This window comes from Meles meles, chromosome 14, assembly GCF_922984935.1.
Source record: "Meles meles chromosome 14, mMelMel3.1 paternal haplotype, whole genome shotgun sequence".
In the NCBI taxonomy this organism is placed as follows: Eukaryota; Metazoa; Chordata; class Mammalia; order Carnivora; family Mustelidae; genus Meles; species Meles meles.
The window spans coordinates 36,439,285-36,465,292 of NC_060079.1; positions in this window are offsets into that span (position 1 = coordinate 36,439,285).

Sequence of the window (26,008 nt, forward strand, 5' to 3'; positions counted from 1 at the left end):
CAGACTGTAGCACAGAGGAAAGGTGACTGAAAAAAGAGTATATAGTCAAGTATGAGACAGTTGAAGACAAAGAGTTAATACAAAAGCCAAAGGTGAAGGAAGTCTTCCAGAGACCAAAAAAGAATTATACGTGTTAAATTAAAGATAAGACTGTTAAGAAAACTTTTAAATAAAAATGTAACTTAGAAAGTGCTATGCTCATGTCTTTCAGTCTCTTGACATGATGATGGGATTTCATGTGAGGAGGTAACCAGTGTTGCACAGGGGGGAAGAATTTTCAAAAATATCATGATAATTTTAATAGTATTAAAAACGTTTAGCTATTCTTAGTGACATTATTAAATCCTAAAATGTATCTGCCTTAAAAGAAGAATAATGCCAGTTAATAATGTACTCAGAAATTAGTGAGAGGAAATCATAAACATCTTCAGTGAACATTTAGGAAGTATATAAAAATAAATGTGTTTTATTATTATTATTATTATTTTTGAAATGTTGAATTTACTTTTAAAGAGCAGGTAACTACAACTGAAGAATATAGGCTAGAAATATTTCAAGTATCTATTTCATGTCATAACAGACCTGGCTTTGACTACTTATATTTCATTTAGTAGAACTGATACAAGTAGTTCTCTCAGAAATCCAGAAATATTTCTGTATAACAAACACTTAAATGTGCATTTTTATACTCTGTTTTATGAAAATCAATTTTATTGTTTTAAGAGAATAACAGAAAAATACTTTCTGGATGAACTACCTGAAAAAGACAAAACTAGTTATACATCTATAACACCTCTGTTCATAGGAGACAATGAAGCAATGCAAACATGAGAATCTGCCATAAAATAATTTCCTTTGATTTGGAGAAGGAGCAGCACAAAGTATGACATGAACTTTCCCCTAGCCTCTTTATTCCTAGTTAGGGGCCTCTCTTTAGATACTGAAATATATATTCATTTCAAGTTTTCTAATTCTCTTTTATACATTTGACTTTATTCTGTGTTAGTAGTGATTGGGGAAAAATATATTGTATACAACTACATTTTCTGCGATTGCAATATGTGACTATCTCAAATGAAAATGCCTTTGTTTACATTTTTTAATGTTTTTTTTAGGGTTCCAAAATTCATTGTTTATGCACCACACCCAGTGCTCCATGCAATACGTGTCCTCCACAATACCCACCACCAGGCTCACCCCACCCCCCCAAACCCCTCAGCTGTGTTTACATTTGTGGTAGATAATCTTCCATTTTAACTACACTTTTCTGTGAAAGGAAAGAAGCTATACATTTAGCTTAGTTTATAAGTATTATTTAAATTATGTAGGCTTCCAACATCATTTAAATACTGTGTAGAATAAATAAGTAGTATATAATTTGGTTTCTGTATTGAAATAATTTCACATTTTGTTGGACATCCAATGGCCTTTAAAACCAAATGAAAATTTTACTCTTTTACAGTCCACTTTCCTATTTTAATACAATACAGATGACTTTCATGATTGGGGGAATTTTTAGTATTGACTCATTATATCACATTAGATTTAGGAATTTTAAAACATGGAAAAGCACCGAGAAGCTAAAATTGGAATATTAATTATACTGGTTGAGTTCAAGCAAATAAGAAATTATAATAGGAATGTAATTACTAAACGAAATGGAGAATATGAAAGCCAATGTATGACAATGACTGTTTTACTCTACCTGTGAATACTTAGGTATAATGAAATGAGTATAGAAATACTCACTTTATATTTTTAAATTTCCTTTTTTGTTATGCTTGATATGGAACAGTTTTACATATTAATCATTTTGTGATTTTTCTCTTCACATCCTTTGCCTGTTATTATTTTTTTCTCCCTTTGGAAATGTTTGACTTTCCATTAATTTTTCTGAAATAGTAATTTATATGGTTAAATTAGAAAAAAAAAGGGAGTTTTCAAGTGAGGATAATCTGCATAAGCAAAGAAATAACATAAGGAATGAGCATTATGTCCTAACTAGAGAGTGATGATGTTGGTCTGACCAGAATCAAGAATGTTCATTGATATAAAAGGAAGTTAGTTAGATGGGGGAAAGTAGATCTAGAAGGGAAAATTTTCCAGATATGAATCAGTGGATATTAGAACTATAAAAATTTTAGAATAGAAAAATGGATCTAATGAAGGTGATCTGCTGGTTTATAAAAATTGTTTAGAAAAGAGGAAATTATAAACTGGGAATCCAATTAAAGAAACACCTGTTGAAGGATTCAAGGTAAAGTTTAATGTGGTCTGGAATAGTTTGGTAATCTTTGTAATGGCCACCTAAGACATATCCAGGCCCTAATCTCTGGAATTTGTAAATGTTACTCTATATGAGGGAGGAAGGAAAGAGGAAAGAAAGGGAAGGAAGGAGGGTGAGAGGAAGAAAAGAGGAAAGGAAGGAAGGCAGAAGGGAGAAAGAAAAGAAAATTAAAAAAAAAAAAAAGCCATACCTGTTAAGGATCTTGAGATACGGAGATATTTCTGTATTATCTGAGTGGCCCTAAATGCAATCTCATATCTTTTTATAAATAGAGGGAAAGCAGAGGGAGATTTGACATTCCAAAGAGGAGAAGGTTTTGTGATTATAAAGGTAAGAGAGTGGAGTGATATATCCACAACAAAGGAATAACGGCTTTAAGAGGCAAGAAATGATTCTCCCCTATAGCCTCTGAAGAGACCAGGGCCCAACTGACAGGGTGCTGTAACATTGGGGAGGGGAGGCGAACCATAAGAGACTATGGACTCTGAAAAACAACCTGAGGGTTTTGAAGGGTCAGGGGTGGGAGGTTGGGGGAACAGGTGGTGGGTAATGGGGAGGGCACGTTTTGCATGGAGCACTGGGTGTTGTGCAAAAAGAATGAATACTGTTACGCTGAAAAAATAAATAAAATGGAAAAAAAAAAAAAAAAAAAAAAAACTTATTTTGGTCTCTTCTTGTCCAGAACTGTAAGAATAAGTCTCTGTTGTTTAAGCCACCATATATGTAGCAATTTGTTAGTCATTTTAGAAAACTAATATCAATGCGATGTGATTTAATTGTTTATGAGAAACAGTGTTCACAATCTCATATGGCAACCATGGCATTAAGGTAATATTAAAGCATTTATGGGCAGATACTTTGTAATACATCAAATATTTTAAATCCCCAAACACAGTCTATCTTTTGAACATAAGACAGGCTATTGAATGTCTATAAACATGAGTTTTCTCTCTTGCACAATAGAAATAATGATCCTTAGCTCATATAATTTTCATGAAAAGTAAATAAGAAAGTATATGTAAAATACTTTGCAGATGATAAATGTACCCCAGATGATAATATAATTGTTCTATTTTATTTTATATCTGTTTTAACTTCTAGAGAGTTAATTTCACATAGACAAAACTTTGTTATATCTCTTTATTCCACATACTCATCACACAGCTGACATTCAATAGATTTATTTTTGAGTAGATAGATGGAAGAATAGGGAGGATGAATAATGGAAATCATCTTTTTCAGAATTTGGTTACAAACTATAACATTTGGAAGATAAATATTTAATTTCATTTTTCCCATTTTGTTTTACCTCAAAATGTGTTTTACTAGTGGTAGTTTCAAACACAAAAAGAAAGCTTTAAATGACTACTTTGAATTACCCACAGAAAAAAGTGAAATTGAGTCCTTGGGATTTACTTGATTTTGCAAATATTAAATTCTAAGGTGAGGGGTATAATAATAACCCAGATATAGAGCTTGATAACAGATGGAATAAAACAATTTTGGTCATATAAGAAATGTGTAATTAGTTATAAAAACATATACCAAAATTATGTTGTCTTTAGCACCACTTCAAAGATATTTTGCTGTGTTTATAATGATTAGATTTGTTTCTGGAAAATTACCAGATGCTCATAACATTAAGGTCAATTCAATGTTTATTCTGTGTTGAGGAGGCCATGCATCGATTCCAATTTTCTATATTCCTTCTTCAGGCTCTCACTTGCACTTGATAAATTTTCCATCTACTGCTATATTTTTAATTAGTAAATGTTTTGCCAACAATGTACACGACAAGTCTTCGCAGAGTTAAGATTTCCTCCTGGTGGCTCCTAAGTACATTCCCAACATAGAATGCTGCACACAGGCTTTGTGCATGCATATTCTCTTTGTTATCTTGTACTGGCTTGTTCAGGTTGTTTTATTTTAGATTAACAGATAATGTTATGAAGCACTGCCTTGTCTTTTTCTATCACCTGTCCACACAGTGTTGTTCAGCAAGTGCTACTTTATCATCTGGGTGAAAATACTGTTAAGATCAAATATAACTGTTTCAAACTGTTATAAGCCGCAACCAATATCTATAACAAGCAGATGGGAAGTAAATGACGAAGATGACAACACAACTCTATTTCAAACAATTTAAATATTTGATAACTACCTTTATTGTTACCATATATCTTTGCTTCATTCCCATACCCAGTTTTTCACATTCATTATAACATGGTTCTGTTCTTTGAAGGGACTAACATGGATATAAATGAATATCTGAAAGTGGAATACATTACTTAAATATCACACATTAGAATTATTTCTAAATTAGATTAGCATTCCTGAAAAACGACGATTTTTATGTAGTCTTATCTGTAAATCTATACAAAAGATTATAGTCCGTATAGAAATTTTTTTTTATTGTAAATTATGGATTATAGAACATTTACAATGTATGGTGTCCCTAATAAAACTCATTGTATCTTTATGGAAAGTTATTGAATTCTTATGAAATGATATTTCAGCGAGGCATTAATATTTGGTGATCATTAATATTTCAGGAGAAAATAGTTTGGAAACTTGATTGTCAATTATGAACTCTTTAATTCATAAAGCCCACAGTGCATTCCATCATTTACAGTGTTTCATATTTCTATTAGAGAAATTAGCAACTACTTCTCCCAGCCAGTCAAAATAAGTAGTTTCCGGGGATTGAAGATGGCGGGGAAGTAGGAGGAGGCACCATTTCAACTTGTACCCTAAAGTGAGCTGATTACCTACCAAAGAACTCCGACCACCCATGAAATCAGCCTGAGATCAGAATTATACACGTCTGGATCCCTACAGGAGCAGAAGACGCCAGTGGCAGGTAAAGCAGACTGGGAACATCTGACTGATATCGGAAGATAAACAAAAGGGGGAGGGAGCCACCAGAGGTGACTAATCGGAAAGTAACAACCTAACACGAGAGTGCTCTGCATCTGGGGACCACCATTAACTTGGAGTCTGGTTGAAAGCACTCAAAAAACAAACAGCAAAGGATCGCGGGGGGTAATAGTGGGAACCTGGGCAGTTAGGGTCAGGGACCTAAGTCCCCGGACCCAGGACAGCCTCCCCTGGCGCGGAGCCAGAGAGAGTGCGGCGGAGAAATCAGGTCTCCATCCCTGAGCCACCAGTGCACCTGAACGCCAGCGCGCCCGAGAACGAGTGGGGTCTGGCTCCCGTGAGGGGCTGGGAGCCTGGCCAGACGGCAATCACACCCTTCCTTGGGATAGGTGCTCATAGGCACTAGCCTGGAGCTCTGGCAGCCGGAAAAACCAGACATTCCCAGCCCGGGACAGCGGGAAAATCTCAGTGTGTGATCTCTTCTTGGAACCTCTCTGGCAGTCTGGAGCTGCCTAGACAGCCACCGCTGCCCTGGTTTTGGGTACAACGAGGAGCTCCTGCACCCCCAGGGACAGTGACTCAGAACCGACTCTGCCAGCAGCTTTTGCAAAACAGTCTGAGGCTTCTCTCTGAGAGGGAGGTTGGGGTGCTGTTTGCTCTCCTCTAAACCTCAAAAACCATCAAAAGCTGTCAAGGCGAGAGAAAGCAGATGAAAGAACATAAAAAACCCCCAGAGAACAAAAGGCTGAAAAAAACAGTTTCCTGAAAAAAAAAAAAAAAAAAAAAGAGCTCACCCCCTTGAGGGGAGCTGGAGGACCTAACTCAGGGAACATCATTGTCTGAAAACCCACGTGGCAGGCCCCTCCCCCAGAAAACCAACCAGGAAGGAAGAAAAAAAAAAAAAGACTACAAGAGAACAATCACCACTACTTCATAAATACAACTTTTATTTTTAACTCTTTACCAATATTCTGGTTTTTTTTTTTTATACATACAGATAATTTTTAACCTATTTACCATCACACTGAGATGTCCAGTACATCAAATTCTTTAATAACCTTCTAACCTGAACTTTTTGATACATACACCCATGTTTTTCTTTTGTTTTTCTATTTTTTTAATTCTTTTTTAATTTTAACTTAGTTTAGTCTAGGTTATTCTTTTTTAATTTTTATTTTCTACTATACGTATAGAGTTAAACTTCAAGGTAATCCCCTTTCCCCAATCAATGCTACCCCTATAGGCAAACCAGTTTCTAATCCCCCTGTAACTTAGGAAAGTTGAGTCCCTTAACAAAAACATCAAGATACCTTCAGGAAGAATCAAAATAACCTTCCTCACCCACACTGAGAATCTATAACCATTCTCCCAATTTTTCCTTCTGTCAGTGTTTCTGTGAATTTGTGTTTGTCCTGATAATATATAAACCTTATACTTGGGGTTCTTTCTGATGAGGTTCTTCCCTTTTTTTTTTTTTTTTTTGCTTATATATACATATTTTTTTCTCTTGTCATATACTTTTATCACTCTTTTTGTCTGTCTGTTTTTGTTTGTATACTCCACAAATCTTACCTTGTGGCCCATTTGGGCTGAGCCTTCTCTTTTATCTTCCCTTTTTTCCCTATCTCTCTCTCTCTTTTTTTTTTTCCTTTTTTCTTTCCCCTTTTTTTTTCTTTCTTCTCTATTTCTTTTTCTTTTCGTTTTTCTCTCATTTGGATGGGGAATCCTGATTGCACAGAAGAGTTCCAGGGTGCACATTGACTGCACCACAATCGATAAGTCCAGCTGCATCTGTTTAGTCATCTCTTACCAAAATTACTAGGAGGAGGAATACCCAACAGAAGAAAAATACAGAGGACGGGCCTTCTGCAACAGAGCTAATGGCTATCGACATAGACAATATGTCAGAAAAGGAATTCAGACTAACAATTATCCAGGCAATAGCTAGGTTGGAGAAAGCCATGGATGACCAAACAGAATTGATTAGGGCAGAACTGAAAGCCACCAGGGATGATGTTCACAATGTTAGGGCAGAACTGAAAGCCACCAGGGATGATGTTCAAAATGCTCTCAATGAGTTCCAATCCAATCTAAATTCTCTAAAAGCTAGGGTAACAGAGACAGAAGATAGAATTAGTGATCTGGAGGACAAACAGATAGAGAGAAAAGATCAGGAGGAAGCCTGGAACAAACAGCTCAGAAGCCATGAAAACAGAATCAGGGAAATAAACGATGCCATGAAACGTTTCAACGTCAGAATTATTGGAATCCCTGAAGGGGAAGAAAAAGAAAGAAGTCTAGAAGATATAGTGGAAGAAGTTGTCTATGAAAATTTTCCCAATCTCACGAATGGAAACAACGTTCATGTACTAGAGGCAGAAAGATTTCCTCCCAAGATTTTAGATTCTCGAAAGTCCTCACGGCACCTTATCATTAGAATGGGGAATTTTGTTTCAAGAGAGACCCTCTTAAAAGCAGCTAGGACAAAGAAGCTTCTTACATACAGAGGAAAGCCCATTAGAATAACGTCAGACCTTTCCACAGAGACCTGGAAAGCCAGGAAGGGCTGGCAAAATATATTCAGAGTACTAAATGAGAAGAACATGCAACCAAGAATACTCTATCCAGCAAGACTGACATTTAAAATGGATGGAGAGATAAAGAGTTTCCAAGACCGGCAAGGCTTAAAAGACTATGCAACCACCAAGCCGACACTGCAGGAAATATTAAGGGGGGTCCTATAAGAGAGAAAAAATCCTAAGAATATCATTGAACAGAAATATAGAAACAATCTATAGTCAGAAAGACTTCAAAGGCAACACGATGTCAATAAAAACCTATTTCTCAATAACCACTCTCAATGTGAATGGCCTAAATGCGCCCATAAAACGACACAGGGTTGCAGATTGGATAAAACGACAGGACCCATCCATATGTTGTCTACAAGAGACCCATTTTGAACCTAAGGATACACCCAGACTGAAAGTGAAGGGATGGAGAAGCATCTTTCATGCCAATGGGCCTCAGAAGAAGGCCGGAGTAGTGATTCTCATATCAGATAAATTAGATTTTAAACTAAAGACTGTAGTCAGAGATACAGAAGGACACTACATAATTCTTAAAGGGACTATCCGCCAAGACGCTCTAACAATTGTGAATATCTATGCCCCCAATATGGGAGCACCCAATTACATAAGAAAACTATTAATCAAGATAAAGAGTCATATTGATATGAATACAATAATAGTAGGAGATCTTAATACGCCTCTCTCAGAAATAGACAGATCATCGAAGCAGAAAATTAATAAAGAAATAAGAGCATTGAATGAAACATTGGACCAGATGGACCTCATCGACGTATACAGAACATTCCACCCTAAAACAACAGAATATTCATTCTTCTCAAGTGCACATGGAACCTTCTCCGGAATAGACCACATACTGGGTCACAAAGCAGGACTCAACCGATACCAAAAGACTGACATTATTCCCTGCATATTCTCCGATCACAATGCATTGAAACTGGAGCTCCATCACAAGGAAGAGTTCAGAAGAAACTCAAACACCTGGAAGCTAAAGACCACTTTGCTTAAGAATGCTTGGATCAACCAGGAGATCAAAGACGAACTTAAACAATTCATGGAAACCAATGAGAATGAAGACACCTCGGTCCAAAACCTATGGGATACAGCAAAGGCGGTTCTAAGGGGGAAATACATAGCCATCCAAGCCTCCCTCAAAAACATTGAAAAATCCAGAATACACCAGCTGTCTCTACACCTTAAAGAAATGGAGAATCAACAACAAATCAAACCAACTCTACATGCAAGAAGGGAAATAATCAAGATTAGAGCAGAGATCAATGAGGTAGAAACGAGAGATAAAGTAGAACGTATCAATGAAACTAGAAGCTGGTTTTTTGAAAGATTCAATAAGATCGATAAACCATTGGCCACACTAATCCAAAAGAAAAGAGAGAAAGCCCAAATTAATAAAATTATGAATGAAAAGGGAGAGATCACAACTAACACCAAGGAAATAGAAACAATCATCAGAAATTATTACCAACAGTTATATGCCAATAAGCTAAGCAACCTAGGTGAAATGGATGCATTCCTGGAAAGCTACAAACTCCCAAAATTGAACCAGGAAGAAATTGACAACCTGAATAGACCGATATCTAGTAATGAGATTGAAGCAGTGATCAAAAACCTCCCAAAAAATGAGAGCCCAGGACCTGACGGATTCCCTGGGGAATTCTACCAAACTTTCAAAGAAGAAATAACACCCATTCTCCTGAAGCTGTTCCAAAAAATTGAAGCAGAAGGAAAACTTCCAGACTCTTTTTATGAAGCCAGCATTACCCTGATCCCCAAACCAGGCAAAGACCCTACCAAAAAGGAGAATTTCAGACCAATATCACTGATGAATATGGATGCAAAGATTCTCAACAAGATCCTAGCAAACAGGATCCAGCAGCACATTAAAAAGATTATCCACCATGACCAGGTGGGATTCATCCCTGGGTTGCAAGGTTGGTTCAACATTGACAAATCAATCAGTGTGATAGAACACATCAATAAGAGAAGAGAGAAGAACCACATGGTCCTCTCAATTGATGTCAGAAAAAGCATTTGACAAAATCCAGCATCCGTTCCTGATGAAAACACTTCAAAGTATAGGGATAGAGGGAACATTCCTGAACTTCATAAAATCTATCTATGAAAGACCCACAGCAAATACCATCTTCAATGGGAAAAAGCTTGCAGCCTTCCCATTGAGATCAGGAACACGACAAGGATGCCCACTCTCACCACTCTTGTTCAACATAGTATTAGAAGTCCTTCCAACAGCAATCAGACAGCAAAGAGAAATAAAAGGTATCCAAATTGGCAAGGAAGAAGTCAAACTCTCTCTCTTCGCAGATGACATGATTCTTTATATGGAAAACCCCAAAGACTCCACCCCCAAACTACTAGAACTCATACAGCAATTCAGTAACGTGGCAGGATACAAAGTCAATGTACAGAAATCAGTGGCTTTCTTATACACCAACAATGGAAATACAAAAAGGGAAATTAGAGAATCGATTCCATTTATTATAGCACCAAGAACCATAAGATACCTGGGCATAAACCTAACCAAAGAAGTAAAGGACCTGTACTCGAGGAACTACAGAACACTCATGAAAGAAATTGAAGAAGACACAAAAAGATGGAAGACTGTTCCATGCTCTTGGATTGGAAGAATAAACATTGTTAAAATGTCTATACTGCCTAGAGCAATCTATACTTTTAATGCCATTCCGATCAAAATTCCACCGATATTTTTCAAAGAGCTGGAGCAAATAATCCTAAAATTTGTATGGAGCCAGAAGAGACCCCGAATTGCTAAGGAAATGTTGAAAAACAAAAACAAAACTGGCGGCATCACGTTACCCGATTTCAAGCTTTACTACAAAGCTGTGATCACCAAGACAGCGTGGTACTGGCATAAAAACAGACACATAGACCAGTGGAACAGAGTGGAGAGCCCAGATATGGACCCTCAACTCTATGGTCAAATAATCTTCGACAAAACAGGAAAAAATATTCAATGGAAAAAAGACAGTCTCTTCAATAAATGGTGCTGGGAAAACTGGACAGCGATATGTAGAAGAATGAAACTCGACCATTCTCTTACACCGTACACAAAGATAAACTCGAAATGGATAAAAGACCTCAATGTGAGAGGAATCTATCAGAATCCTAGAGGAGAACATAGGCAGTAACCTCTTCGATATCAGCCACAGCAACTTCTTTCAAGATATGTCTCCAAAGGCCAAGGAAACAAAAGCAAAAATGAACTTTTGGGACTTCATCAAGATCAAAAGTTTCTGCACAGCAAAGGAAACAGTCAACAAAACAAAAAGGCAACCCACGGAATGGGAGAAGATATTTGCAAATGACAGTACAGACAAAAGGTTGATATCCAGAATCTATAAAGAACTTCTCAAACTCAACACACACAAAACAGATAATCATATCAAAAAATGGGCAGAAGATATGAACAGACACTTCTCCAATGAAGACATACAAATGGCTATCAGACACATGAAAAAATTTTCATCATCACTATCCATCAGGGAGATTCAAATTAAAACAACATTGAGATACCACCTAACACCAGTTAGAATGGCCAAAATTAGCAAGACAGGAAACAACGTGTGTTGTAGAGGATGTGGAGAAAGGGGAACCCTCTTACACTGTTGGTGGGAATGCAAGTTAGTGCAGCCACTTTGGAGAACAGTGTGGAGATTCCTGAAGAAATTAAAAATAGAGCTTCCCTATGACCCTGCAATTGCACTGCTGGGTATTTACCCCAAAGATACAGATGTAGTGAAAAGAAGGGCCATTTGTACCCCAATGTTTATTGCAGCAATGGCTACGGTCGCCAAACTGTGGAAAGAACCAAGATGCCCTTCAACGGATGAATGGATAAGGAAGATGTGGTCCATATACACAATGGAGTATTATGCCTCCATCAGAAAGGACGAATACCCAACTTTTGTAGCAACATGGACGGGACTGGAAGAAATTATGCTGAGCGAAATAAGTCAAGCAGAGAGAGTCAAGTATCATATGGTCTCACTTATTTGTGGAGCATAACAAATAACATGGAGGACATGGGGAGATGGAGAGGAGAGGGAGTTGAGGGAAACTGGAAGGGGAGATGAACCATGAGAGACTATGGACTCTGAAAAACAACCAGAGGGTTATGAAGGGGCGGCAGGGGGTGGGAGGTTGAGGAACCAGGTGGTGGGTAATAGGGAGGGCACGTACTGCATGGAGCACTGGGTGTGATGCCAAAACAATGAACACTGTTATGCTGTAAATAAACAAATAAAAATAAATATAAAAAAAATAAGGAGGGGAGGCGAACCATAAGAGACTATGGACTCTGAAAAACAACCTGAGGGTTTTGAAGGGTCAGGGGTGGGAGGTTGGGGCAACCTGAGGGTTTTGAAGGGTCAAGGGTGGGAGGTGGGGGGAACAGGTGGTGGGTAATGGGGAGGGCACGTTTTGCATGGAGCACTGGGTGTTGTGCAAAAAGAATGAATACTGTTACGCTGAAAAAAATAAATAAAATGGAAAAAAATTTGTTTTTCAAAAGGGAGGGACACTGGGTGGCTCGGTTGGTAAAAAAAAAAAAAAAAAAAGTAGTTTCATAATACCAAGCTAAATTCCTTTATGTGGCTTCAACCTCATTTTTAAATTTGCTTGAGCCATTTGTTTGAACTGAAATAAAGTCATTTCAAAAGAATTTTGTCACAAGATCAATATCTTTGTAACTGTACATTGGCAGTGACTGAGCATTTTTGTAGAATTAGAGCCTGTTATTTGGTTATGGGATACCAAATCTGCTGACATTTATTTTCAGTTATAAGCATCACCATAATATTTTTTGTTATTGTTGTTCATTAAGTATTACATCCATACTTCTGATATGAAAAACATTGTTATTAGTATCTCTTAATTGGGTTATTTATAGACATATACACCCTCAATATTTTTTCGCTGCTCAATTTCACACAGTCACATGCACCAAAGTTGCTAGGAGTTATATAATAAGAGAATCAAATAAAATGTTAATTGAGCGCCAATTACATGAAAAATTCATAATCTAGGTAGAGAGTATAGGGACACTTGAGGTCATGATATCACTACCTGGACACCAAGAGGATGAATCCGATATGACTCTTAACTAAACTGTACCATCCTCAAATCTACTTTGTGACTCAGTTTCTTATCACTCTGACTTTCCTAAAAATACTCACTGGAGTGCCACTGGTATGTTTGGAAATATCTGTCTTCATGCTGAATATATAGCCTGTGATCCTAAGCCTAACTCTGTTCTTGGAGAAAAATTGCATTATTATGGGGTTGGTGATATCAGCCATTGAAGAAAATACAGTCCCCTTAGATCTCTCTATTCTCTGCTCAGTATTTTTACTTATCTCTTTCATCATGTCCTTCCAGATCAGGGTCTCACTTATATCCTCTTCCCCTATGCATCATCTAGAATTTCCTTCTGTTATAAGAAAAATTCCATCCCATTCTCTTCATAGAAAATTTTCTCTCCTTCCTTGCATAATTAAAATGTGCATCTCTCCCATTAATGTTTTCGGGCAGACTTGTCAATGAGAAACTATGTTTTCTCCCATATTCTGCTTCATAAAGAGTCTAGAGATAGAATTAGCTTGTTATTATTTGCAGACCACTGTTTCTCAATTCATGCAGAATAAACTCTGCTCCTTTGGGATTTTATCCAGGCTTATTCCATCGGTTTCATTATGTGCTGTCCTTAACATCTTTTAACTTGCAGTACCAATTCTCCACATTCGTTGAGAACATAGTTAAAAAGGATTTCAGCTTTATTCCCTACCACTAAGTATGTGGTTACCCACGACCATTTTATTTATTTTTTATAAAGATTTTATTTATTTATTTGACAGAGATCACAAATCACAAGCAGGCAGAGAGGAAGGCAGAGAGAGAGGAAGGAAAGAGGCTCCCTGCTGAGCAGAGAGCCTGATGCGGGGCTCGATCCCAGGACCCTGGGATCATGACCTGAGCCAAAGGCAGAGGCTTAACCCACTGAGCCACCCAGGTGCCCCATACCCATGACCATTTTAAAATCTATCTAGAATACTAATTAAAATAAAAAGGGGAAATTCCTAGGCTTCATTAAATATAGTTATTTTTCAGTTGTATTCTATAGCAGTGCTCACATTTTGTACCTTTTTAACACAATAACATACTGCTTTGAAAACACTAAAATTCATTAGCCAAACACTTAATATAATGTCTTATCTTTTAATGGTTTTCTTTCTTCACTAATGGAAACTGTTCTTTGAACTTCTCAAGGCCTTCACTCTCTTACCTTTTTTTGGTCAGTATTTAAAGCCTTTTATCCTTATAGAGGGTCTTAGTTTTGTGGCCCTGATATGCAAACGCATTAAATTTCACATAGGAGAATGGAAGAAACAAGGTCAAGAAAGACAAAAGACATAGAACATGTTCATGGGATCTTGAGCAGATTGAAAGAAAATATTTTCTTGAGAAGTAAATCGATAAATTATGTGGATATTTGTGTAGGGCTGGGTAAAGTAAAACAAAATAATTCAAGGATGGGTTTAATACAAGCAAATGGTTAAAAAGTCTTTGAAGACCAAAAGCACAAAAACGGTATGGTAGATATTAGAGGAATAGATAAATGAGCAGTAATAGTATCTGAACAGATGTTGCTTATACCTTTCAGCTGAGCTCACTAGTCCACACTAACCACTTCACTAGGGACATTGACCCTTTTAGTGCTGGAATCACTGAAGAAGTGTTTTTGTTCCTGCTTCTATTATATCATCATCATCATTGTTATTATTATTATTTGGCTATAACACATTTTTATTTTTTTATTTGTTTTTTGTGTGTTTCTTCCATTTTTATTCAAATATAATGTAGTGTTATTTTAGTTTCAGGTGTACAATGTAATGATTCATTGTACATGATCCATGTACATGATCCATGTAATGATCCATGAATTTCTCAGTGCTTCTTTCATAACATCTCTATCAACTTCCTGCTACCACCTCTTCTATTAGAGTTACAGTTAAGACATTTCTCTTTCCTTCCTGATCTTTTATCTTCTAACAGAGACTTAAATCAGAAGACTTGAATATGAATCTATCACACAGTGTTATCTGAGACATGTAGCTGATATATTTTTCAGCTGCAGCACTACAAAATTTATTAAAGGGGCATGGATGGGGCTTGGTAGACATTAGTTAAATTACTAGCACAAGACTTAATTGTGAAAACCTAGAAGACAGATTAAAGGTAGAAAGTCATTTAAAGTTACCTGTATATTTAAAAAAGTTCTTCAGGGTTTATATAAATTTTTTCCTCTCTTTTCAAATTTCCTCACATAATTATTATTGCAGTGAGTGGCACTTGCCCTCACTTGGCACCATTTTTCACTTGGGAATCAATGGAACCATGGTTGCCAATTGCTGCTTTTACATGGCATGGTGTCTTGAATCCTTGGTACTTTGGAATGCATGAAGCATTCAGACTAAAGTTATGACAAATAGGCCCTAAATGGAACAGCCTCTGCCTTAGATAAACAAATTTGTATGGAGCAAACCAGTTCTAATGAAAATTTCTTCTAGAAAAACATCCTATAGCATGTGAATGAACAATTTTATAACAGCACTGGATATCCCATTGACAGATTAGAGCCTGGTGGACTTTCCTTAATCCCACGTGAAAGAAAATATTTTTCTTCACATCCAATTGTTCCACTACCAATCCCTTTTGATATCACTGATATAAAAGAGAGAGTCACAAAGCTATCTTTAAAGCAGGGCACCTGGGTAGCTCAGTTGGTTAAGCATCTGTCTTTGGCTCAGATCATGTTTCCAGGGTCCTGGGAATTGAGCCTCACATCCTGCTCCCTGCCCAGCAGGAAGTCTGCTTCTCCCTCTCCATTTGCCTCTTTTCCAGCTCATGCTTTCTCTCTCACTCTCTCAAATAAATAAATAAATCTTAAAAAAAAAACACCTATCTTTAAAGCTTTGATTAACCTCTTAATTCACTAGATCCATATAGTTTTATATAATTAGTGGAACTAAAGTAGATATAGTATCTCTTCCTACCTCTACATCATTATTCCCATTATATTTATCTATTTTATTCAGTCTTAATGTTTACTATATATTTTCATTGAATAGGAAAATCAAAACACTTTCAGTTTCACCAAATTATATAATATAAACCACATACATATGTAATTCTATGCTTTTAAACAGACTTAAAAAAAAAAATCTGAGTAGAGGTGGGGGACAGAGGGAGAGGGAGAGAGAGAATCTTCAGCAGTCTCCACACCCAGTGTGGAACCTGACACAGAGCTCAATTTCATAACCCTTATCATGACCTGAGCCAAAATCAAAAGTCAGACATTTAACTGACTGAGCCACCCAGGGACCCTTATCATTCAAAACTGTTAGTGTTTTAATTTCTGAACTTTAGAGGCAAAAACATTAAATGTCTTTTATATATGTAGTTGACATTTCTTCTAGCTAACATATGATCTGATTGTTTTTCCAGTAGAAAAAGCAGATTTACGTAGATCAATCTGATCTCTAGCACTTCGTTACCAAAAAAGGACTTTTTTTCTGAAAAGACTGACCCCATTTCAGGGGAAAAGGAAGAAATCACACAAATCAATTAAGTGTTATGAAAAAGCACCAGAAATAGCTCTATTCCAAACTTTATAGCAGAATAATTGAGGTCCCATGATTTTTACTTATTCATGGATTCTTCCTCATTTATTCTTATTTCTGGAATTCCACTGGGAGAACCAGACCTGAACTGCATAACAAACTCTTGCTTTCCAGGAAATATTTTTTAAAGCCCACTTCAAGTCTAGAATTGCTCCAATATGTTCACCACCAGGCACACATGATAGTTTAAGTCATTAAAAATTAAATAAAACCAAGAAAGAATTCAGTTGCACAAGCTGCATGTCATGTGCTCCATAGTCATATGTGACTAGTGGTGACTATATAGGATAGTACAGATTATTAACATTACATCATTACTGATAATCCTATTTTATACTGCTGGTCTAGAGCAAGATAAAGGAAACATGCTAGTTTTGTAGTTGTCATGACTGATACTCATTAGAGATTTCTTTTTCTTCATAACAGCTAATAAATGTGTTCTAAAACAAAACAGAATGTACATCCCATAGCTACCTAGAGGTAAGCTTATCCTGGTACAGATAGGGGTATAAATTAAGAGATATTAAGGTCAGAATTTAATTTGAAAACCTAATGCCTATTTAATAAAAATAAAAACTTTCACATACTTTTTGAGGTATATTCTATTTCTTAGAAATAGCCATGAGTTGACATTCAAATGCCTTATGGATGGAATCAAAATAGAATAAATGCATTAAAGGACTGCTAATCATATGCATTCTCCTCTAAGGCCTCTTGTTTCTTTAAACATAAAATAGTCTCACTGAAACATACACCATTATATCATCTTAGCATGGCAAAGCAGAAACAAAAACAGTCAGTTCCATCACAGTAACTTATTGGAACCCCTAAGTGAAGACTGATTATTTAGTTGAAAAGCAATCAGCACTCTAAGTTAACCAGGTTTTCTAAAACCTTAGTATAAACACTAATATTTAAGAAGTTTTCTGTTTTGACCACCAGTTTAAGGCAATTATTTGCCCCTTTTTTCAGTTCCCTTTTTCTATAGGGAAGTATGAAAAATTAATCCATGACTCATACAGATGCCTAAAAATCTTTGGATATGATTGTTTTCTGTTAATTAGACATTCTAGAGGAATACTTCCTGAGATCTTTAATATTCAACAATGTGGTTATCACTACTGCAAGCTCATTTCCTTAGTTTTGAAATATGAAAAAGGGCCATAATATATTCTCCATGTGATTATTTGGGGTTATTAAATTAATACTCCATCAATTGAAAACAAAGTGAAGCAAATGATAGCATCTCTCACTTGGTAATTATCTTATTTTAGCCTAGGAGACTGGAAATATGAATTATGTATCATAGATCTTCAAGAATATTTTTAATAACTAAAAAAATAATAAATTTGAATGGTACCAATGTTACAAAAATGATATAGTGACTATCATATCATATTAACACTTAAAAGAAGTGTGGCACAAAGTTTATCATTCAAGTAGATGCCAGGTATAGTTAGTGAATGTGATATATAAAGTTGTCAGTAATATATACTTGGGAACTGGAGAATTTATGGCATATTTCCATGTGAAGAAAAGATTACAAGATTATCTACCCATGTAGCATTTAGGAGTAGAAGCTACAGTACAGTTTTTATATTGTAAAATACAGGTTGAGTATGGTTGTAGACATGCAAGTTCTTTAATGTTCAGTAGAAATTCTATTGTATTTCTTCCCACTATGTGGAAAAAATTAGTTTTGCTTTCATTTACATATTTATTTCAGTATTCCTGATCTATAAATATATGCATCCTTTCAATTATCCTTTAAAATAATTTCAAAATCTGTCTGGTTCTTCCATAAGGTAAAATCTTTAACACATATTTACTTTTATATCTGTATGATAGGCATTTTTTTCCTTAAAATAATCTTTATAGTAATCACTCTTATAATCAGTATCCTTCTACTGAGATCCTTTTGTGTGTGAAACGGATAGTAGAGAATGCTCAGTGCCTCGTAGTACCCAAGATGAAATCTGCTTCTTTCTTTCCTTTGGTGTCATAAACAAAGAGTTAGTCAGAAAACTGCTTTATCTCTTCACATGCCGCCTCCTCATCTGCTGGCAGAAATCAACACAATTTTTCACTAACTATATATTATAAATAAGAGTGTGTGGTCTGCATTCATTAAGTATACAAGAAGAAATGAATAAAGATGAATGGTTCTTTATTTGGGAGTCCCAGATACTTTCTGGGGAGTATTAGAAGTTGGAATCGAATGTCAAGATCACTAATTCCTTTATCAATAACAGTTGTTGCCTAAAAAACCTAGAAAGGCTTTCCATTTCTTATTACTTGATGAGACTTCTTAGAATAATGAGAAAGTCTCCAGCTATGTATACCCACTTATACATGAGGGGTAAGTTGCAAATCCTCTAGTGGACGCCTAAAACCATGGATAGCACCAAACCCTATATATACTATGTTTTTTTCCCCCCGTACATGTATACTTATGATAAAGTTTAATTTGTGAATTAGGCAGTTAGGGATTTGTAATAATAATTAATAGTAAAATAGGATAATTATAAATATGTGCTATAATACAAGTTACATAAATGTGGTCTTAACATATTTTACTGCACTCAACCTTCTTCTTGTGATGATGTGAGAAGATGAAATGCCTGTATAATGAGATAAAGTGAGGGGAATGTCATAGGCATTGTGACATAGCATTGGGCCATTACTGACTTTCTGATACATCAGGAGGAGAATCATCTACTTCTGAGCCATGGTTTAATTGAAATTGTGGAAAACAAAACCATGGATAAAGGGGATACTATTATACTTCAAATGTAATATTGAACAACTTTATCAAAATATCTGACTTCTTGTAGATATTAGGTACATTTAAATAAATTAGAGACTTCAAAAAAATAAAAGTAAATTAGAGACTTCTATATACTAAGTACTTGCATTATGATAAATGTTCTAAATACAGGGGTTGTAACTATAAGCAAAACAAAACAAAACAAATTCCCAAAATATAAATAAATATATTGTAATATAAAATCAAGTAATACTAAATGTTATAAAGGAAAAAATAGGGTTATGTGTGTAGGAGAGATATTAAAATCAGATAATTAAGGAAGTCAGTGAAAACATGAAATTTATATATGAATTCAAATGAAAAGACTTGAATTACTTAATAAGAAGATTCAGTGCAACTGCTGACTAAGTGTTGCCTGACTTTATTAGCTCACAAGGGGAGAAAACATATTAAAAATGACACAAAGGACCAATTTTAGTCATGCATGATGGCACTGAACTAAACCAACTGCCAGCCTCCCATTGATTTCAAAGGATCTGCATGCTTGTATCAGCCCTGCAGAGATACAAAGCAAAGTGAGAAACTGACTCAGAGATACTTGACATCCAATATGTTTGATTCAGTTTTTCTAACACAGATGAACATAACATTCTCTCAGGTTAAAAAAAAAAAATGGGGAATTTTCTGTATGCCTCTATTGAACTTGAAGTTATTTTTACAAGTATCCCCTCTGATGATATTTCTTATAAATAATTAAATAATTCTTATTTTTCTTCTAATAAAGTGCTACTAAAAACTTTCATGGAAAATAGAAGAACTCAATATCACATATTTTGAAAAAAATATTTCTATCTGCTAAGAAAAGAAACCATTGATTTATGAGCCTAAGGGATATAATCGGAGACATTTTTTATTATTGGGCAGTGTAAAAAAAAATTCATGTGGGTAGTTAGATATAATTCAGAAAATTTTTATTTGTGTATGTGTGTTTCTTTAGTAAATCTGACTGTGATGGGTAGCTGACTAAAGAAATGTTATCCCACTAGATGACACAAATATTGTATGAAAAGTCAACCTAATCCTCAAAGTCTATAAAAAAATCTCAGCATAAGTCTTTCATCTAAAAAAAAAAGTTAAATTTTAGTCTCCATCCTTAGGTATTCTTCACATTACTGCAGAGCCCTTACATAAAGAAACATAGTAGGGATTAAATAAATACATAGATGTATATATATATAAATGTCATGTTTCCATTTATACTAAGAAAGGGAAAGAATCTTCTTAGATGGTAGATTTCAAAAGATGATGAAAGGTGTTTTATTTTGTCCTCAGCCCACAGTTATCATATATACAGGCATACCTCATTTTATTGTCGTTTGCTTTATTGTGTTTCACAGATATTGCAGATTTCTTTATAAACTGAATGTGGCAACCTTGCACCTCTCAATGTGCAATTCTTTCAGTGCTATTTTTCAACAGTTGCTCATTTTGTGTCTCTGTGTCACATTCTGGCAATTCTTGCAATATATCAAATTTCTTCATTATTATTATATATATTATGATGATCTGTGATGAGTTATCTTTGATGTTACTATTGTAATTATTTGTGGGCCCTACCAACCACACCCATGTAAGATGGCATACTTAATCAATGAATGTCATTCATTCTGACTGTTCTGACTGTTCCACCAATTGGCTGTTCCCCAGCTTTTCCTCTCTCTCCACAGGTCTTCCTATTCCCTAAGAAACAACAATATTGAAATTGAGCCAATTATTTTCCCTACAATGGCCTCTAAGTGTTCAAATGAAAGGATGAATCACATACCTTACACTTAAAGTCAAAAGCTAGAAATGATTAAGTTTAGTGAGTCAGGCATGTCAAAAGCCAAGATAGTGCCAAATCTAGGCCTCTTATACTAAACAGTTACCCAAGTTGTGACTATCAAAGGAATGTTGAAGGAAACTAAAAATTTTACTCCCCTGAATGCGTAAATAATATGAAAGCAAAACAGCCTTATTGCTGATATGGAGAAAGCTTTAGAGGTTTGGATAGAAGATCAAGTCAACTACAACTTTCCCTTAAACTACAACCTACTCCAGAGCAAGGACCTAACTCTCTTCAGTTCTATGAAGACTGAAAGAAGTGAGGAAGCTGAATTGAAGAAAAGTTAAAGGCTAGGAGAGGGTGGTTCATAAGGTTTAAGGAAAGAAACAATCTTTATACCATAAAAGTACAGGTATGAAAGCACAAGATGAAGCTGCTGTAGAAGAAGCTGCAGCAAGTTATCTAGAACATCTGGCTAAGATTATTAATTAAGGTGGTTCCAGTTTCATTGGACACAAAATAATATTTTTTAAAGATTTACTTGTTTATTTTAGAGAGAGAGAACATGTGTACATGCACAAGGGACGGGAGGGACAGAGGCAGAAGCAGAGAAGCAGGCTCTCCCTGCTGAATACAGAGCCCAAAGCAGGGCTCAGACCCATGACCCTGAGATCAAGACCTGAGCTGAAATCAAGAGTTGGATACTTAATGGATGGAACTACCCAGATGCCCCCAAAATAAACCTTTTGGAAGAAGATACCATGGAGTACTTTCATAGGTAGAGAGGAGAAGTCAATGCCTGGTTTCAAAGGATGGACTGACTCTCTTGTTAGGGGCTATTACAGCTGATGACTTTAAGTTGAAGTCAATGCTCATTGACCTTTCCGAAAACTGCAAAGGTTCTTAAGAATTATGTTAAATCTACTTTGTCTTTGCTCAACAAATAAAACAACAAATCCTGGGTGACAGCATGTCTGCTTATACCATGGCTTTACTGACTGTTTTAAGTCTAATGTTGAGATCTACTGAAGAAAGATTCCTTTCAAAATATTACTGCTCACTGGCAATGCACCTGATCACCTAAGAGCTCTGATGGAAATGTCCAACAAGACTAATGTTTTCACACCTGCTAACACAATATCCATTCTGTACCTCATGAATCAAGAGGTAACTTTGGCTTTCAAACCTTATTATGTAAGAAAAATATTTTATAAGTCTATAGTTGCCATAGATAGTGATTCCTCTGATGGCAAAATAAATTGAAAACTCTAGAAAGGATTCACCACTACAGATGCCAATAAGAACATTCAAAATATCATCACTCACAGGAGTTTGGAAGAAATTCATTCCAACCCTCATGGATGACTTTGAGGGGCTTTGAGGGGTTTAAGACTTCAGGGAAGGAAGTAATTACAATTGTGGCAGAAATAGCAAGATAACTAGAAATAGAAGTGGAACCTGAAGATGTGACTACATTTGCTGTAATCTCTTAATAAAATTTTAATGGATAAGAAGCTGTTTCCTATGAAAGAGCAAAGGAAGTGGTTTCTTGAGATAGAATCTACTCCTGGTGAAGATATTGTGAAGATTATTGAAATGTCAACAAAAGATACAGAATATTACATAAACTTAGTTGAAAAAGTAGTGGCAGGTTTTGAGAAGATCAACTTCAATTTGAAAAGAAGTTCTATCATGGATAAATGGTATCAAACAACAATACATGCTACAGAGAAATCATTTGTGAAAGGCAGAGTCAATCAGTATGGCAAAATTTATTGCTGTCTTATATTAAGAATTTGCCACAGTCACCCTGGTCCTCATCAACCACTACCCTGATTTGTCAGCAGCCATCAACATTGATGAAAGACCCTCCACTAGCAAAAAGTATTATAACTCACTGAAAGCGCAAATGATGGTTGTCATTTTTTAGCTATAAAGTATTTTTTAAATAAGGTATGCACTTTTTTTTTAGATATGTGCTACTGCATACTTAATAGATTATAATATAATGTAAGCACTACTTTTATATATGTTAGGAAGCCAAAAAAATTTTGTCTCACTTTGTCTTGACAAAAATATTTGTCTTGCTGTGGTTTGGAACCAACCCACAATATTTCTTTCCAAGGTATGCCTGTACTATATTTGTTGCTATAAATCATTCTAGGTTTAAGCTTAATTTATGTCTTCATATGCTGTTGTCCAATTTGTTTGTAAATGGGCCTAGAGAGGACTTATTACAAATAAAGATTCTTATTGTTTGGGACCTAGGATATCAGAAACATGCTATCAGACATATTTTTTTAAATCAGACATCTTTTATTCAATGCATGAATAGAGGAATTAAACTTAATTTCTAATAATTCATAATTAATGCATAGATATATAATTAGTAATTAAAACAATAAAAATGTTAAAAATTAGAATGGTAAATATTCTGCAATTACAAATATTATAAGATTTAACAGATAACTTTAGTGCCATAGATGTACACCCATATATGTCCATCTGATATAGATGTGTTGTCAAACATTCTTTCAGTCATATTTTTTATCTTACCTATTACAATCTTTTCTTTCAGTGTTCAGTATACTTTCCTAAAATAATAGCTTGTATTTTTAAAAATTGACAGGTTTTTTTACCAGAAGAATTTTATTCTTCACAAAAATGAAGGGAATATTTTCTGTCTTGATCTATCTTTAAACAGAGAAATCCTACTGATTTTGTGATGAGCTTCAAGGACCACAGAGCAAGATAAAACAAGCCTAGTGCTACTGAGATCTGCCAGGCTGCAGGCATGATTTGGTATATCACTGTGGTGTCTTTAAAGAGATCATTAATATATAGTGTTTGGGAAATTAATACTATGCATTAGCCTGTGTTATCCTCATAGTAATATTTTTCATAAGTGACTTTCTGAGACAAAATTATGATCACTTGCCCCCATTTTAATGATAAAATTCACTTTTGTGAACTCATGTAAGGAATTAACAGAAATCAAGTCAACAGTTAATGTCTGTTGATTAATTCATTGCATTATTTGGAATTCTCTTATTAACTTGGAAGTGTAGTTGTATTCATTTAAAAATCTATTTATTCAAGGTGCCTGGATTTTTTAGTCAGTTAAGCATCCATCTCTTGATCCCAGGGTCATGAGTTCAAACCCCACACTGGACTCCATGCTGAGCATGGATCTTACCTAAAAAAATAAATATCTATTTATTCAACCAACTTTTCTGTAAAATGAACAAGGCTCCTTTATATTGGACTCAACATGGAAGATAGGAAAATTTAGACATGGTTTATTCTCTATGGAAGTTCAAAACTTGACAAGGAGGGGAAAAAAATAAAACCTGGTAATTATACAAAGTAAAGTTGACCAATAAAGCTTTGTGCAACAATAGAGTCATTTGGTATCTGTGATATTATTGTAGCCACTGGCCATATATGGCTATTGACCACATGAAATATGGCTAGATGGCTGATAAACTGATACTTAAAATGTATTTAATTTTAACTAATTTAAAATAAATAGCCACAGATGTCTAGATGATCTCATATTGAACAGTGCAGATATATGATAAGACATTTCATATATTGCATATCAGGGAATAAATACACATGATATATTTTAAAAATCCTGATTTTTGCATATCTTCCTTCTTTGGACTTAGTACTTTTTGAAAAGATGGAAATATATCTGAGAATGAGACAGAAACTAAAGAAGTTTTCATCTAGAAGAGTGAAACAAAATATGTACTATCTCTGGTGGTGATAATTGCTAGGAACAAAAAGGCAATAGCAAGGTAAGGTAATAAAACCTGTCGCAGATACTCTTCATAGAAGTGGAGACATTAATGCTTTTATAATAGAGTGACATGTGAGTGCAGATTTCAGCAAAATGAGAGGAAGGAGCCAGTTAATATTCAAAGAAAAATATTTCAGAGAAGCTGTCATAATGACAGATACAAAGACCCTGTGGCAGACACACTCTAAGGAGGGTCCCAGGATTCAAAGCTCTTGATATCTATGCCTGCATAATTTTGAATGTGGATAGAAACAGTGACTTCCTTTTAATGATGGAATAATGCAATGGTGATTAGATGTCACTTCTCCAATTACATTGCAAAAGATTGCAATATCTCTCTTGCTAGAAGACTGTGTCTCTAGATGGCAGATAAAACAAGTGGCCATTTTAAGAGGCCAATGTGGCCAGAAACTGAGGACAACCTCCTGACAACAACTAGCTATGAAATGAGGGTGAGGGCAGCCTCTGGCTACAGCTAGCAAGAAATGGGTCCTTGGGCCAATAGGCCTCAGAAAGTAATTCCTACATCTCAGTTTTGGATCAGATCCTCCCAAATCAAGCCTTAGATAAGACTGCCACCCCAAGTGATATATTGATTACACCCTTGTGAAGCTTGCAAAAGACCGCCCTTATGCCTAACCTTCTGACCTACAGAAACTAAGATGTTCAATGAGTGTTTATACTGCTGTACCTATGGTGATGTTGTTATGTTAACATAGACCTTAAGAAAGAAGCACATTTTGCCTGTTCTAAAATGCAAAGTGGTAGTGAATGGGGTCAAAGAGGAAGAAAAATAGCATTTAGAGTCTGGAAATTAATTTGATATTTTTAAAAATTTGACTAATAATAAAATTATAGCCAGAGTTTCTGGGTGGCACAGTTGGTTAAGCATCAGCCTCTTGGTTTTGGCTCAGATTGTGATCTTGGGGTCACAAAAGCCCCACACTGGGGTCTCTATGCTCAGTGCAGAGTCTGCTTGAGATTCTCTCTTTCTCGCCCTCTGCCCCTTATCCTCTCTCTCTCTCTCTCTTAAATAAATCTAAAGAAAAATAAAATCATAGCCATTGGGAGTGTTTCATTTAGAATCTTATCATACTGTGCATTGAGAAATATCTATGTAGATACTA